General features: G+C 36.5%; 1 long non-coding RNA gene across 1 annotated transcript in view; it reads right to left on the bottom strand.

Moving 5' to 3' along the window:
- Window positions 1-378: 378 nt before the first annotated feature.
- The window catches only part of LOC130049026 (uncharacterized), a 29,006-nt gene continuing 11,253 nt past the window's right edge, over window positions 379-18,131 (bottom strand). The window contains exons 2-3 of the long non-coding RNA XR_008797547.1: window positions 5,926-6,005; window positions 379-1,150 (exon numbers count right to left, since the gene is read on the bottom strand). This is a non-coding gene — a long non-coding RNA (uncharacterized LOC130049026). The remainder of the gene's footprint in view (window positions 1,151-5,925; window positions 6,006-18,131) is intronic.

Here is an 18,131-nt window from a genome sequence, read left to right as displayed (position 1 = left end):
CCAGACAGAATAAAACTAAATCCATTACCAGAAAACATCATGCTAGAAAATAAACTAAGTATTTTATGATAAATGTTGATACCATCGCAAAGAGTAGTGACATACTCACGCTATGTTGTGTCAACTGATAGAAAATAGAAACGTTATATATCGATAAAAATTAGATGAAATACAGAGAGCTAATAGCAGTAAAATAAAACACGAAGTGACATCACACGTCTCATTTGTCCGGTGGCACATCCTTCCAGACAACATCCGGTAACGTGATATACCAGCCACTGTTTAAAGCTAAATTAAAAAGTATGAATTAAACGGGTATAGTAAATCAAAAGAATATCTTATATTTTATTATGTCCAACAATACAAATGATTGTTCAGTGAAATATTATCAAGACGTTGCTTTTGCTGCGAAAAATAATGAAACATTCCCTTAATAGAAAATAATTGAAATACCAAAGGAATTCCTCACTTATCAATAAGGAATTAAAACAAGACTTCCACAGGCTAATTGGTAAATTGATACTGATGATAATGATAACAATAATAAGTTGAAGTTGAGTTGATTAGTGTATTGTACATTTCTAAATTATATGTAATTCAAAATATACCAAGCACAGAACACAAATTACAATACATATAAATACACAAATACATCTACATACATACACACACCCATATGCATTCAGGGACAAGTGATTTGATTCAATAAAGTCAATACAAATATATGAAAACTAAGAAGGGCAAGAATAAGGGAAAAACTGCTTTAAAGAAGAAAACATTAAAGATGACAATGGTTGTGCTGAAAAGATGTTGTTTTAATACATTTCAGCTGTATGTTAGTATATGAAGATCATGATTAAATTCTACATCATCAGAGAAGGTAATATAGGCAAATTAATGAAGTGATTTATCATAAATATTTGATATCCATAGTATGTTGTATCCACTTAAATATAGATATGAACTAAATGAAATACAAAAACGTAAAGAATTAGGATGAAATACCAACCAGAATCACATGTACCATTCATCCATCCAGTAGCACATCATCCAACACACGATACGGTCACGTGATCACACAGTTGAGGTGTTATACAATTACTGCTACATCTCATTTCACAATCTTGTTCATACCAGCCACTGCTGCAAGCTAAATGAGACAAGGTTTATTTGTTATGCGAATTACTAAATGAGAAATAATTTATTTGTTGTGATCAATACTCATATTTGAATTACCTTGGTTATTAGATGTATATTTCAAAAATGACTTTGATTATTATAAGCCGACAGGAACCGGTCCATTTTATCCAATAAGAGTTGATAAGTTGTTTGCGGTTCTACGGGACATATATTTGCTACTGCTGAAGTGTTCTTATAAAGTATAAGTCTTCTATTTTATTATTTATTTATTTCATTTTTGACAAAGGTTTATCTTATATCTTTTTATGACCGTGGTATGCTATTTCAAATTTCAGATATCAATCAAATCAATAAGAACCGTTCGCATAGCGATTCATACTATAAATAGAAGACAAGAAAATCAATAGACTGTTTGACAATCCAGCACGGGAAACGTGTGGCCGGCAAAAAAACATGCAAGTAGCATGTAAAATTGGAGCATTACTTTATCGAAAATCGTGAAAATTCCCTACATACACACAAACACACCCACACAAATGCATGCATGCATACAGGTACAAGTGATTTAATACAATAAAGTCAATTTCAATATATGAAAACTTGGAAGGGCAAGACAAAAGGACAAAATTCTTTAAAGAAGAAAAAAATAAAGATGGCAATGGCTGTGAAAATATTTTTGCATGCATTTCAGCTGCATGTTGGTATATGAAGATGATGATTTCATAGTTGATCATAAATGTTTAATATCCATAGTATGAAAGTTGAAGATAACGGAAAGTGATCAATCTCGTAACTCCTATAAGCAATACAAAATAGAGAGTTCGTAAACATGGTTCCCTGGACACAGCAGAGGTGGTATCAGGTGCCTGGGAAAGTAAACATCCCCTATCGACCGGTCACGCCCGCCTTGAGCCCAATATTTTGATCAGATAAACGTTGTTACTCCGTAGTCAAAGTCAATGTGCCAAGAAAATTCGGTATGAAACAAGTCAGATAACATTTGATCCAATGATGCGTTTTATTGGCAAACTAGATCGTTATAACGACCTTAGCATTTGCGAAATGATGTGGGGTGGGGAATGGGGCCTTTTAGCCTACAATCATATTTGATGTTTATTTCGGTTGAAGTAATGTTACAATGCATTCCGTGTATTTTAGAAGTAATATGTCGAAAACAACAAAAACGCGATGGAATCATCTAAATATAAAATATAATCAGGCTCGTTGCATCTTTTTAAAAATGGGACTGCCCCAGCTAGACAAGAAGTTGGGTTCACATTAATTTTTGTCTGAAAATTTGAAAAGAAATCAAAGCTCTAAATTCTAAATTTTGGGGTAAGAGGGCAAGGGTTGATCCTTTATTTCAATTTTGGCTTATTTTACCTGCATTTCCACCACAATTTACTACTTCTATTGTTAAAAAGGTCGGGAATCAGCCGATAGATCGAATGTTAAAAATGACCGACCTTGCCTGTGATGATGGTGGCAAAAGAACGATGTCGAAAAAGAAATACGAAGCTATGTCCCACCTCCACCCCTAATGTCGTATGTCACTAAAATGCAAGTCGAGCTGTGCAATGTATAAAGTAGATATACATAAACATTATTTTCAAAATATTGAATCACACGTGAAAAAACAAACATCAACCCTGATTTCAACAAAATGACTACATTAGATACGGATTCGATATACATATAACAGGGGATGCTTACTCCTCCTAGGCAGCTGATCCCACCTCTGGTGTGTCCAGGGGTCCGTGTTTGCCCAACTATCTATTTTGTATTGCTTGTAGGAGTTATGAGATTGATCACTGTTCGTTATCTTCACCTTGCATGTACATATATTTACATTTTCTAATGTACTTCCTTATATGACAGTACTAATGAAATTGACGTTAAATTTCTTGTAACATGATGCTGGTCACGTGATCAGTCGTTTCTTGCGTAGGAATACAATCACCGCTTCAAAAGGCAGTTCCTGTACATTCACCTGGCGCCTTGCTCATGCTTATAGACCCCAACCCACCCACCCACCCCCCTTCGCCACAAATTCATAAAGTAGAAATAGCCGTCACTGCAATGTCATCATAACAGAACAAACACAGGAAGATATTTATACACAATTTATTTTGTAAACAAACACAGATTTCATCAATATATAATACAGAAACATTAAACAGTTTTTTTTTTAGATTTTAAATAGTTTTGAAATACGGTCTGCAACGATGCCTAAACTGCAACTTCTGATGGCGAATTCATAAAATAACTTTGATACTGGAAGCGAAAACATGAGGCAGAGTTATAAGCCTAATTATTTTATGATGATGATAAGCTATTCTGTTGTTTCCTGTCAACTGCCATCACGACCATGACTCGGCATGATCACAAGTGAGGCTGGTTTCGAGGCTCGAAAAATAATGTTCATGGCAGGGTGTCAGTTCGAGTTTTCATTTCACCTATCATTAGAATCCTATAACATAAATTTCTCAAGTGAACAATAAAACTCTATCAGTTCGTTTATATTCTCTCTTACACATACTGAAAGTAAATGAAAGAAGCAGCCTGCCTGCCTTCGTCTAAATCTGTCCTACTGCCCCGGATCGTCTCCTACATGGCTGCAATCGCGAGTCCTACCATGACGTTGTTTCCTTCCAAAAACCTGACTAAGAACTTAGCGCTAACTTCACCCATCATATCCTCCATCAATTCTCTCAGATTCGTTGAATTTCTGTCAAAAACGTTTTCAGCTTAGCAGATTAAGCTAACGCCACTTTCTTCATCGCTGATCGCGACCAAATCACATCACGGATGTAGTTTACTCCGCTCTTCTTGTCTTCAATTTAATTGACTTTACGCTCTCAATTACCTTTAATTTACACCTGTTTTGTCTTTGTTAACCTTCTTGATTAGATATCTATGTCTTATATTCTCTTAGATATTGTTCCTAATTATTTAATTCGATAAAACTCTAACGAAATATACTTTGTGTGATAAGATCGTTATTTCGGTCATCTACTACATAATCATGGAAGTTCGGTAAGAACACAACTCAAAATAGAAAATATAAGAAATAAAATATCCTTTTTTAGTGTTATTAGGATTTGACATGATGTTGGTACGTGATCAAATCGACTATAACGCCCTTTGGGCATTATATGATTTGATCACGTAACCAACTTCATTTCATATCCAAATAACACTCCAAAATGCTATCTTATTTCTTAAGTCTTTTTTCATTGTAGACAGTGTGAAAAGACAAATTGATATAATGTAAGCGTGGGTCTAGGAAATTTTCAAACGACGGTTGAACGAGAGGATTAAGTTGTTGATATCATGATTATATGTATTTCGTACTTTTTATCATTTTATAGAAATTAAAACATTTTAACAAGAGATCAATGGGCCTAATGGCTCACCCGAGTCACCTTGGCTTATATTTAAATATTTTCCTGTACATTCGCATATAAAACTTTGATCCTATTGTGATCCCAACCTACTCCCGGGGGCCATGAATTTTTTTTCTTCAAAATTGAATCTGGACTAGGTCAGGAAGCGTTCATGCGAATGTAAATTTTTGTGGCCCAGTGATTTTTCAGAGGAAGATTTCCCCTATATATTTGTATGTACAATCCTACCCCCGGGGACCATGATTTTTACAAACTTGAATCTGCACTATGTCAGGAAGATTTCATGTAAATTTCCACTTTCCTGACCCATTAGTTTTTGAGACGAATACTTTTAAAGATTTTCCCTATATATTTGTATGCAAAAGTTTGATCCCCTTGTGGTCCCATCCAACCCCCTGTTGTCATGATTTTAACAAACATGAATCTGAAATATGTTAGAAAGCTTTCTTGTAAATCTCAGCTTTTCTGGCTCAGTGGTTCTTGAAGAAGATTCTTAAAGATTTTTCCTATATATTTGCATGTAAAACTTTGATCCCCTATTGTGGCCCTATCATTACCCCGGGGGTCATGGTTTAAACAAACTTGAATCTGCATTATGTCAGAAAGCTTTCTTGTAAATCGCAGTGGTTCTTGAGAAGAAGAGTTTTAAAAATTTTCCTATATATTTGCATGTAAAACATTGATCCCCTATTGTGACCCCCATCATACCCCCGGGGGCCGTGGATTGAACAAACTTGAATATGCACTATGTCAGGAAGCTGCCATGTAAATCTCAGCTTTTCTGGCTCAGTGGTTCTTCAGAAGAATATTTTTAAATGACCCCACCCTATTTTTGCATTTTTGGATTATCTCCCCTTTGAAAAGGATATGACCCTTCATTTGAACAAAATTGATCGTTTGTTAGGGCGTATTTCACACACTAATTTTGTCTGCGGATTCCTCTTGATCAAGATATTGGGCTAACGGCGAATGTGACCGGCCGACAAGTGGCAACTTAATCCCAGCTCTGATGTGTTCAAGGATCCGTTTTTACCCAAAGTACTGTATTTGCAGCACCGTGGTACAAAGGTGGCTTGGACTCTAACAAAACTTTAAAATTACTTATATACCTTGCCGTCCATAACAACAATCAGAGGAAAACATCTTCCACTCAACTGAAATGTCTGGGAAGTGACCAATGTATGCAATGTTCCACGCCCTACAATCCCAGTAAACAGGAAAGTGAATTGGACGAGATAGAGAAATCCTCGCTCCAGAGTTGATTGGAGGCAACGAAACGAGTACCAACCAAAAACAACATCATCCAACACAAAAGTCGAGCGTAGAAGATAGCAATAGCCACATGAGCATTTTCGTGTCATCCGAAAAAAAATCTCACCAGCATAACCCGGATTCTCTATTTCGCTGCATTCCTCTTTATGCTCACCGTTGATTTACGTTGTTGATGCTCCATATTTGCTATGGGATAGAAAAGACAAAGAATGAAGGGATTAATTAAATAATTCCCGCAAATAGATAATTTAAGATGAATAGAAATAAAGAAAACTCATCACATTTGATATCATCAATTCCTCATGTAATTTTGTCCCTCTCATGATGTCCTGTTAATCATTATGACGAGTCCTGTGTGTGTCAGACTGGTTACAAGGGGTGGAAATGTACAGAGGGTAATGTATAAACTGTTTAGTGATTGGAATTATTTTGGAAAATATACTCTATTCCAAACAAATGTTTCAAAATCAATTCTGATTTAATGCAATTGTTAGAAAATTACTTTAATTATTACAGAGTGTTCAAATAACACATACGGTGTGAACTGTGTGTGCAGCTCTGGACATTGTGTCAATGGAACGTGTGATCACGTGACTGGGAAGTGACAGAGGTTGGACAACAAGCAAATGCAATACAGGTATAAATAAAAGCTACAAATAAGGTGTCTAATGATCAAAGAACCATCTTAACAAGTATAACTGATATCAGTACTCCAACAAATAAAACACAACTGAAGAACATGTCTGTTATGTAACGGAAATCCTTCAACATATGTATAATAATCAAAACAACTCCTTGAAACTATTCACCTAGATAAGGTAAGAGCATCGTTAGATACCATGGAATTCTACAGGTTTAAATAAAATGTTTCATAATTAAAGCATCCCCTTGAAATAAGCAAACTGTATATTAACAAATATTCCTGATATCAGTCTTATAATTAAAGCATCTCCTTGAAATTATGTATACCAACAAATGTTTCTGATATCAGTACTCCTTCAAATAAAACATCTAAAGAACAAATCTAATAATCATAGCAACCCTTGAAACATATGTCTAGTAAGACACATTGGAGGAAACACCAAATGTATGGACCGGAAAGATTCTGGCAAGTGTAAGAGCTAAATGTTTTTTAAAATGGCTTCCAAAGAATTTCTTTATTCAAAAGCGCGCAAAAATTACAACGCGAATGCTGGTAAGATTTAGAGAAATTTCGATCAAATCTGGTAAAAAATAGATAATTACATGAGGTAACTATCTATTGCTAACTAAGTAAAATCGATAGTCTTATATCAGATTTTAACTTAATTCGCAACACCAAAGTTAACAGCCGGTTATACACTGTTCACGCTTGTCGGATCGATCGAAACAAAAATACGTTTGTTCGATCAGTCAATATACTTTGCCTCGACTAAATATCAAGATCAATATACATGTATCTTTATCATGTAAAACTTATACGGTACGAATTTTGATGCACCAGATGCGTATTTCGACAAATAATGTCTCTTCAGTGATGCTCAACCGAAATGTTTGAACAGTGATCAATCTCATAACTCCTACAAGCAATACAAAATAGATAGTTGGGCAAACACAGACCCCTGGACACACCAGAGGTGGGATCAGCTGCCTAGGAGGAGTAAGCATCCCCTGTTGACCGGTCACACCCGCCGTGAGCCCCATATCCTGATCAGGTAAACGGAGTTATCCGCAGTCAAAATCAGTGTACCAAGAACGGCTTAACAATCGGTATGAAACACGTCAGACAGCATTTGACCCAATGCGAGGTTGTATTGACGAACTAGATCGTTATAACGACCATAGAATTTGCGAAATACTGACTTCAATCGAGACTGTTGAAATCCCTGTACCATCAACTTGTTTGTCAGTAGCTTACCTATTTAAAAACTGACTATACCCAGATCAAGCTCTTGCATATCGAATCAGTTGAGATATATAAACACCATATGCAGGTGATAATGGAATATTGCTACATAAATGTGGGAAATTGACGATGGAGAAGCTGAAATCATCCCGTTTGTCATACAGTTGAGTTGTTAGTTTGCCGTTAATGTCTACTTTCAATAAAATATCTAAGTATGAAGCAGAAGTGGACGACTCTGTGGTGTCCTTTATTTCGAGCTCACAGGGATATATCAAATCGACATATGACTGAAAGATATCATTGTTAATAGACAAAACGTCATCGATATATCTAAAAGTTGAATTAATGTTTTTCCTTTTTTCTTTTGAGTGAGGGAGGTATATATTTTTTATGTCCTGTATTGTATCTAAATACTCCAACTTTTCTATGGGTCAATCGGTCATCATTCTTTGAGTTTAACCACTCTTGTTTAGTCTTCATTTTTGTGTTTGACCAACACCTGTTGAATCATTTCCCGAAAATTATTTTCTTGAGAAACCTCTCTTGCATGTCCAGTACATGTTTGTCGTAGTATATATGTACAATTTTATTTCTTATGTCTAATCCTTTTTAGGACAGTTAAAATATCTCATTTGTCATCACTCTTGTATGTCATATCAGTTATCTTGATTTACAAATTTGAATAAAATCAAGAACTTCGCTATACAGCAAAGAAAACAACAACAAAAACAATTTTGTTAAATACTCGAGTCATAAACTTGTGTGTAAATACCCCATTTTCTACTATGACAATACAAGTGCAATTATGTCTATATACATATATGTACACATTGATACGTGGATTGCACTATATTTCATTCATACTGTAATATGCTCTCAAAATTGCTTATTTTCGTCATATATTCAGGTTGAAGAACAATAGATATAAAAATCCGAACATAACATTCACAATAAACATTAAAGCATTGAAATATTTACTATAAATTTATGTATACGAAAAGTATTTCCCCTGTGGTTTTGAATTCTACAGTATTAAACACGATGCAAAATGATTCAAGAAATCCCACACAACACAATGTAAATACTGGTTATAATTCTTGGCATTTAGCTGGATTCCTAAATCCCCCCCCTACAACTCTTTCTGATTTGCGCACCGACTCAACTTCATAATTAAGCATCAACAATTAACAGTGAAATGTTTCCTAATTTTTCAATCTACCAAAATATATGTTTACGAAATGAATTACTCTCTGTGGTTTTGAATTCTACAATATCTAGGAATAACAAACGCAATACAAAATTATAATTACGAAATCACACAAACACACAAGCGTGACAATGCAAACACCGATTAAGCGTACTCAATGTTCTCATGAAATGCTGGTTAAATATTGCAGATGTGCATAAATTGCACACTTGATGATAAGTCCTATAAAATCTAAGAATACGCACTAACCTTTCTGTAGAATCTTGGCTGTAGTGGTGCTTCAATTTGATCTATAATATGCCTGTTTGTATACAGTAAATAACTCTGTGAAGGTCTGGGGAGGGAACAATAGAGTGGCGCGTAAGAATATATGTTGCGTATGAAAATAGTTCAAATATCTAATTTGTAGAAGAGACCAAAATATATTGAGCAAGGTAACGTAGTTTTATGAGTTGACTAAAATATAGTTTGCTTATTTAACATGATAACATAGTTTTGAGTGTTGATTGAAAAATCGTTCATGGTTAAAGGTTCGTCATTTGAGTGCACAATGTGTTTGATATCCTGTCAGTTGAACAGGTAATCCTGTCTGCGTCACAGTACGTGTTAGAATTTTTGAAAATAATCGTTATTGACATTAGATTGTATTTCCAGTTATATTTTGGTTGTTTTGTTTTTCTATAAACATCTTCTATTGATCGATGAGACAAAAGTCAATTTTACAGAAATTTCGCATTTAAACGTGTAATACGTAAACTTTTTACCAACTATTTGCTGCTAGCGCTATTCCATCTGTTTTGTAAAGACGTTCTAAGGTCCACACCACCTTGAGCCGAATGACTGCATAGAGGAGTTTATAAAATCAACTCCCAATACAGAGTGGTATAATATTTGACATGTTATCAAAGACGTATCAGTCTCACCACCATTGTCTTTTTCAGAATAAAAACACGATGTAAATGTATGGGTTTATTGTATGGAATATATTAGCCACAGTGGTCAGAAACAACATCTGTGGGGTCGCCGAACAACAGGGCTCACCCCCAACAACAACATATTATGCGTCGTCCGAAAGGGCAAGTAACATGCTGGGTTTATCTCAATCATGCTACCGACACATACAACACACACGTATTCAACTCTTAATTATTTACATAAAATGAAATTAAACTGTCAAATTAACATTCAACCATCATCAACAGTCAACGTATATTTTCACAACCAACTTGAAGGTGACGATTTGGCCATATGGGCAACCTATTACATTTGTGCAATTGCAGAAAATTAATCAGGGAGCCCACCGCCACATGGTGGGGGTAGGAACCTTCAATAGAACCGACCACTGTGCCATTGCCTAAAATACCCCCCCCCCAGTCTGAATGCCTACCTTACTTTATTTACAAGGAAACTGTTTGCTTTCTCTCCCATTGCGAAATATTCTAGGGCCCCTTGGATATTGCTAAGAAAAACATAATTTCCCAAGTCCGATAAATGAGTCCCGTCTGAGTGATAGAGTTGTGCTGGTTTCCCTATGAGAACCCCCCCCCCCCCACACAAGCAAACACCTGATTGGCTGCCCACCTATTCAACCTATTCCTAGCCTGTTCTATAGCCCTTACATTTTGAGAGTGTCTCCAAGAAATACGTGGGAGAAGGAAGGACCATAAAAGTGTGGTGTGAGAGAATATACCTGTCAGCTTTGATTCTATGCAATAAGCTCTGGAGTTTAGTTTGGCCTAAATCATTGGCCCCACAATGGATAAGCAAATATTTAGGGGGGTCCTCTAAAGTGGCCAAGTATCTGACTTTTTTGACCAGGTGTATGAATTTTAGACCGCCATACCCCTGCCACCAAATATCTACTCCTCTTTGGTTCAGGCCTAAGCTCCATCCCCCCGGTCTATTTCATGCCGCTATTGATGCCTTTTTTATGATTGATGAACCGACTATCCAAACTGTTATTCTGTCTGTTTTTACACAGCCTGTAATGCATACCAGAAATTGGGAAAACTTAAGATATAGGAGATGTTGGAGTAAGTGGTGATCTAATATAAGCTTGAAAAGCAGTGGACTTCCATCTGCCAGCCATTTTAATCTCTTCATCTGAAAACCCCTTGTCTGCTGCAACTGTTGCAGCCCCTGTCCTAAAAGAATGAGACTTGTAATATTTCTTATCCAAGCCAATAGCCATAATAATTCTATCTAAAACTGCCGAAAATTGATAACGGGTAAGTGGCTTCCCTCCAAAATGGCAAAACAAAGGTCCTGTAAAATGAGGTCTTACTAGCAAAAAATTGGCCATAGCTTGAACAGGGCAAATATTTGAGCCCTGCCTATTTAACATAATTGTGACCCCCTTTCCCAGTTGATCAGTTTTAGAACACCTAAGACACACTACTAATTGGTGATTCTGTATGCTAACATCATCAACCCCCAAAATTGATTGAAGATTGTTGCCCTTGGATAAGGCAAATTCTCCAACTCGCAAGAAGGCAAAAAAGGCTAATGTATATGCTGCTTTATATAATTTGGCTTCATAAAGACTCGAACACACAGTGTTTAACGCTCCCATCAAGTTTGTCAGAATTTTTTCCGTTATCGGCAACCTAGTATCCGCCCTGGACTTCAGACACCTGAAGCCATCCAACACCTTAGCAATAACAAACCTATTGTAGAGTCTTCTAATCCCTGAATTTTGCACTCATACCCAATTGCCACTACATAAGCTCTAGCAGTAGATTCTGCGTAGCCCTTAAGTGATAAGTATGCAATGAAATTGACTATTTGCTCTACTGGCGGTGGCCATATCATTTCTGCGTTAGTCACGCTCCTAAACCTATCGAAAGCTAAAAGCCCCGTTTTGTATGTTGCTGATGTATTGGAGGAATTTGCTGCCGTCAGTAGTCGAGAAACTTCACGCTGGACAACAGATCGTGAAATGCTGCTGGTATTGGATCTGGGATCTGGTTTGCTGTTGGAGCAAGTTGGCGTAATCTTCCCCACTGTTTACGAGAAATGGCATCAGCTATACCATTATCAATACCAGCAATGTGTTTGGCCTTAAATGTTATGTTAAATTGCATAAACAACAATACTAGCTTCCTAATCACATACATAATCCGTGGAGACCTTGACGACTGAGTGTTCAAAATGCTAACCAATGCACTGTTATCTGTGTGAAATTGAACCTTATGACAACTTAGATCCTCCCCCCAAATCATCACTGCCAACAGTATGGGGGCCAACTCAAGAAATGTTATGTCCCTCAAGACATCCAATTTTTTCCATTCTAAAGGCCACTCATAGTAAGTCCAGTTTCCTTTAAAATAACACCCACAACCAAATCCGACAGTCCCAGCACTGTCCGTGTATAGCTGGATCGCTCTAGAATTAACCCATTCTGAATGAGGAAAATAAGCTACACCATTAAAATTGTCTAAAAAATGGAGCCATAATAACATGTCTTCTTTCAATGCTCTAGTGAGTCTAATATGACTATTTGGGCGAGATAACCCCATCATTGAATCATAAAATCTCCTGTTAAATGCCCTACTACCTCTGATAGCCTTGGAAAAGAAATTCAATTTTTCCACCAATGATTCCAGTTCCTTTAACTTAACCTTAGTTTTATTGATCAGAATACTAAGCAGCCCTTTCAGCTCCTGTATTTTTTTCCTGGGGATCTTAACATTCCTAAGCACTGTATCTATTTCAAGTCCCAGAAACACTAAGCAAGTAACTGGACCCTGTGTCTTTCCCCCTGCTAATGGAATTCCTAATTCACTGCACAACTGTTGGAAAATTGTCATTAACTGCAAACAGTCCCCCGATCCACTCCTACCCACAAAGTTAAAATCATCCAAATAGTGCTCGACTGTCCTTAAACCCGATTTGTTTATAACTGCCCACTGAAGAAATGTTGAAAACTTTTCAAAATTTGCACAAGAAATTGAGCATCCCATGGGCAAGCACTTGTCAATATAGTAATGATCCCTAAATCTAAATCCTAACAGCTCAAAATCACCCGGGTATACTGGAAGTAACCTAAATGCACTTTTAATATCCACCTTACCCAACTCTGCACCAGGACCTATCCGAGTGATCATGTCAACAACTGTATCAAAAGTTGTGTATCTCACAGTACACAATTCCGGGTCAATAAATGAATTGATGCCAAGGGATGGAGGGTACGACAGATGTGTAATCATCCTCCAACCACCACTTGACTTTGGAACAAGCCCTATAGGTGAAATATGCATATTAGGCATAGGAGATTGTAAAAAGGGGCCCATTATTCTTCGCTCTTTAACTTCTTTAAGGATTTTTTCCTGTAACTGATTTTTAAATTGACTAGCTGACCTCAAATTATCGGAAAACGTGAAAATTCGAGGACCTGTATAATTCAACTTAAAGCCATAAGTAAACCCATGTAATATTTCCTTTGCCACATGCCTGATTGGATATTGGTGCAGATACTGTGCTAAATTAGAGACCCTAATAGGAGTTGAACCGAGCTCCCAGAGGCCTGGGTGCGGCAAATCGAGGGGACTTTTGCGGGATGTGGTGTGCTGGTCCACTCCCTTGTTGGGGCCCCTGTCGTAAAGGTTGTTTGGGACTGAAAGAAGGAGCTTGTTTGTTAACATTGACAGCAAGGGGGCAATTTGTCATTGCATGCTCTTGGCTACATTTAATACAAAGGTGAGCATACGTGCAATGTTTCCTACCACAAAACCCCTGAAAGTTAAACATGTAACATTTATTTACCCCCTGAACTCCTGCAGGTGCAATGTTATGCCCCCCCAACCATATACATAACCCACAATTCTGTGTTTATGGCTGACCACGATTTGGTGGGATCCATTGCTAATTTGAACCGAAACTGCTCATCATATATTTTCCACCCAGAGGACCTGCCAGCTCCCGTACGTACATCATGCATGTACTTGAGCATGTCCTGGTATTTACTTGTATGGACAGACGTGAACACACTCAAATAAATGAGAAAAGCGTCCGTCCATTTTTCAATAGATGTAATTTTAAGAGTATTCTTTAGCTTACTCTGCATCTGACCATCATTTCCAATCAGAAAAATTCTCTCGCTAACCGAGTCTTCAATATTTGAATTTTTTAACAAGAGAGCCAGGTCTACATATTTTCCCTCTACAATTTTCTGCCTGATCATTTCATTAACGTTATGCCCCAATGAAAATTGCACTGAATTTACTGGCATGGGGGTAAAACCCCAATCCTGTGACAGAAGTGTATTTGTACCTGTCTGAAAGGGCTGGACGGCATTACTAGACGGTATTTCGTCGCTGGTTATTCCACCCTGCGGGACCGACGGCTCCGTTTGTACCTGGGATTGGGCACCCCCCCCCCTTGTTGGTGTTCTGCTACCTCGTTTTTGTCGTACCGGTGGCATGCTTACATCAATTTGAAATAAAAAGAATCTATGTAATCTCTAATTACACATATGAGAATTCAAGTATAATTGACGCAGTTACAAGCCGCCAGTATAAACCTTCCACGTGTGCTAACATTAAAATCTGCTCAAATCCTCAAATTGTAAAAGCCATCGTAGTTATTACATTGTAAAATTATCATCTGACATGATTAATCTTAATGATTTTGAAATTGGAAACAACGTATTCCTTATTTAGTAAAAGATATTTAAAATGTTTTTCTTCCCCAAAATTTGACCGACCTTCTTGGTTGGCTGCTGAATGGAAAAGAAGGAAGCTGGGATGCGTAATTGCCGAGTGCACCCGTGATGAGTTATAATTCCGGAACAAAGTTTCCGGATTGCAATATAACAGAGATGGGCTTACTATTATTATATATATACATATAGTAAATCCTACGTTGATGCGAATACTATCGTAAATAATGCTTAGATAAAGACACATATTTACAGACAAGCTGAAATATGTGTTAATATATACAAACAAGTATATGAAGATAAGCAAATTCATTACTTATCATCAATTACTAATTCTATTATGTTGTACATGTATAGCTAGAATAACCCATACGAGTTACCTAAAAAGCCTCAAAACCCTGGAGCTCTACACCCCATCCCACCCCTTTAACAAATCCTGGATCCACCACTGCATGTATTTACAAGTACAAGATGAGTTCGGGATTCTAAAATAGCAATCTAATTAAAATTAGATGTTGGATCCGCTCGCATAATCGCTACACAAACATCTAACAACATCCCGTAGAGGGTCACGTCAGAGGTCAAATTCGATTGACCAATGAAATCACCGCTGGCAAAATCATTGAATGTTTGTTGAAGCCGATAAGTCTAGAGTGATACCGAATTTGACCTCTGACGTGACCCTCTATGGGATGTTTTTAGATGTTTGTGTAGCGAGTATGAAAGCGGATCCAACATCTAATTTCAATTAGATTGCTAAAATAGCAAATGTTATTGCTAGTAGTCTTCTTGGTACAGTGATTTTAATTAGATTGAGTTTGTGTACATATGACATTGTTTACGCATATGTGTTTATCTATGCACATCATTACATAAAAACTGCATGAATTTCATTTAATTTATGCTGTAGGCTTGCTGATTGTACAGGGCTGACAAAAATTTTGAAAGTCATCTGTTCATAAAAACAAGTTATATAAATGTAGCAGACATCTGACAATTCCAAAGGAAGTTATACAATACAGGACACATTATTTGACTAGAGGACACCAAGATAATCAGGGTTTGACACTAAGGCACGTCCGACCGACTGAGTCTACTAAATGATAGGTCCGGTCGGGTAAAATGTCGATTTACTAGTCCGACTGGTCGTGTTGAAAAAATAAACAAGAAACTTTAAACCATAAGATATTTTATTCTTAACTAAAAAAGAATAACTGTAGACTTTGCGAGCAATTTTGAACTGCATGATGACACAATCTCTATTTTTAGTTCTATAATAAATAAGTCGCGGTTGGAAGTGATGTTTTACGACATCTACTCGATGTTAATGTTTGCAAAGTTATGTTTTAGATGAATTTATTTTCATTTTCTTTAAAAAAACCAGTTTATTTGAATCAAATATAAGAAAGTATTTATCAAATTAATAAATTGCATCGTAAACAACCATTTTTCGGTGTTGACATGTGCGGGAATGTCTATATTCAAATAAAACTTCTCGTTCTCAAGGAAAGATGTCCCAAGAGAAAAAAAAGTTAAAGGTTGGGAAGAAACAAAGCAGGGCTTATGAAATAGAGATTAAAAAAAACGGTTGAGATCATTTTATTTTATATGGACTAGAGAATTTCCATGCCGGGTAGAATTTAAAGAAACAGAAAATGTGTTTGAAAATGAAAGCATTAAATTGAATGACGAGACTAAAGCTCTTTTATGAGACAATTAAATACGTTTTAGTTCATGCAAACTTTAAATGTTTGTCATTTGAATTAAGTACATTTAAGTATGGAAAAACTATCAGTTTCTGGAAAGTTGGTTGGGGCTGGTGGATGTAAGTTCAGGTCTAGCAAAAATCATTTTAAGTAGCCCGACTGGTCTAGTGCTAAAAAAAGTAAATGTCAAACCCTGTATATCGTCTCCAATGCTATGCCGTGGGCCTCTTGTTAATTAAATATTTTAGATGAAACAATTCCAGTTCCATCCCCACCAAGCTCTGTTTTTATGTGTTAGTAATGAAAAGATTAATCGGAGACTGAGACCAGGTTTATGGGTTTCATAACGTACTAGGATTACTTTTCAATAGTTACGTACTTCATATTGGATAGAATGAATAAGATAATTATAAGAATCAACGGGGTTCGAATTGACTACTACCTAATATGGCTATATCTACAAACGAAATCAATTGAAGATACATGTATGAGTTTTCGGTTCACATGCGGTTTTAATAAACATGATAAATGTTTGGACAGAAATATACTGGGAAAATATGGTAGGAATTATTTGATATTATGATGAAAGAATACAACGACCTGCACTGTAAATCGAAGGTTTTAATCATGGGTGGATTTATAGCTCTCTGGTATGTCCAAATATTTTCCCAGAGAGCTGCACATGTGCATTAGTGCAGATGTACATGTAATTCCGAATTGTAGGTACGTTCATCATGTTCTGTGTTGTACCTGTGTGTGTTTGATTGAATAAAGCTGTATAATTCCAATGTTATTTATTACAAGTGTTTTGATTGGACAAAAATAAAGCTGAACAAGAGTTTACACATCAATAAATCCGAAAACGCGATGTATTCATACACGCCTGAAAACAAACAACATAGTGCGGGGAAACTATTCAAATTTTTGCAATTGTTAATGAAGTGAATGAATTGGAATTATAAGAATCAAACATTCTTTTTGAAGAATTTATCGATGTGTAAACTCCGGCCATTTTACTCACAAACTTAACATAAAAGTGCTTCGCACTTTTATTCAGTTTGTGAGTAAAATGGCCGGAGTTTACACATCGATAAATTCTTCAAAAAGAATGTTTAATCCTATAATAACAACTTCATACATTTTTATGATAAAAGAAAACACAAAACTCCTGCATAATAAACTTACATTCGATTTAGCATGATGCAATGTCGTTTTGTAAAATTTAAACAATGAATCAAGGTATCTCAGTAATCTCTGCGAATTCAAAAATTTACACCCAGGTATGCATGCAAAAATAAAATGAATCAATAGCCTTGTGTTTTTATGTTTTGATAATTGTCAGATAAATGAAAGCAGAACTTTCAAGTGGTTTGAAACGTAACAGGCCTACCGTAATAATATTGTAACATGCAGCGATCTGAACACGCATGCCTTTGCTTACCATATCACGAGAAAAGCTAGTTCACTGGCGAGGCCGTAGAAATTCCCTACATACTGTTTGCTACACCCCCTCCCTCAGGGAAGCTTCGTCCCGAAGCTTAGCATGGGTCTTCTCTGATTTTTGGCGCCTCTTCAGCAAAAGCATCTGCCATTCACAACGACAACCGCCGTCGTCCCAGGACGAAACCAGGTGCGCATTGGACACAAAGTCCCAGAGTTCCAAACATACTCTACCTGACGCAAGCCTCTAGAAAGCCAAACACCAGAGTCAATACACTGTCACCATTTTGTAACGTGCAGCAGTTTGAACACGCTCGTCTTTTCTTAACTTGCGTGATCAATCTAAGAAATCACTAGAAAAAGCTAGTTCAAGAGCGAGGCAGAAGTTCCCTATATACTGTCTAACAATTCGACA

This window comes from Ostrea edulis, chromosome 8 (assembly GCF_947568905.1).
Source record: "Ostrea edulis chromosome 8, xbOstEdul1.1, whole genome shotgun sequence".
Taxonomy (NCBI): Eukaryota; Metazoa; Mollusca; class Bivalvia; order Ostreida; family Ostreidae; genus Ostrea; species Ostrea edulis.
The sequence above is the reverse complement of the archived record's forward strand: the minus strand, read 5'-3'. Positions and strand labels throughout refer to the sequence as shown.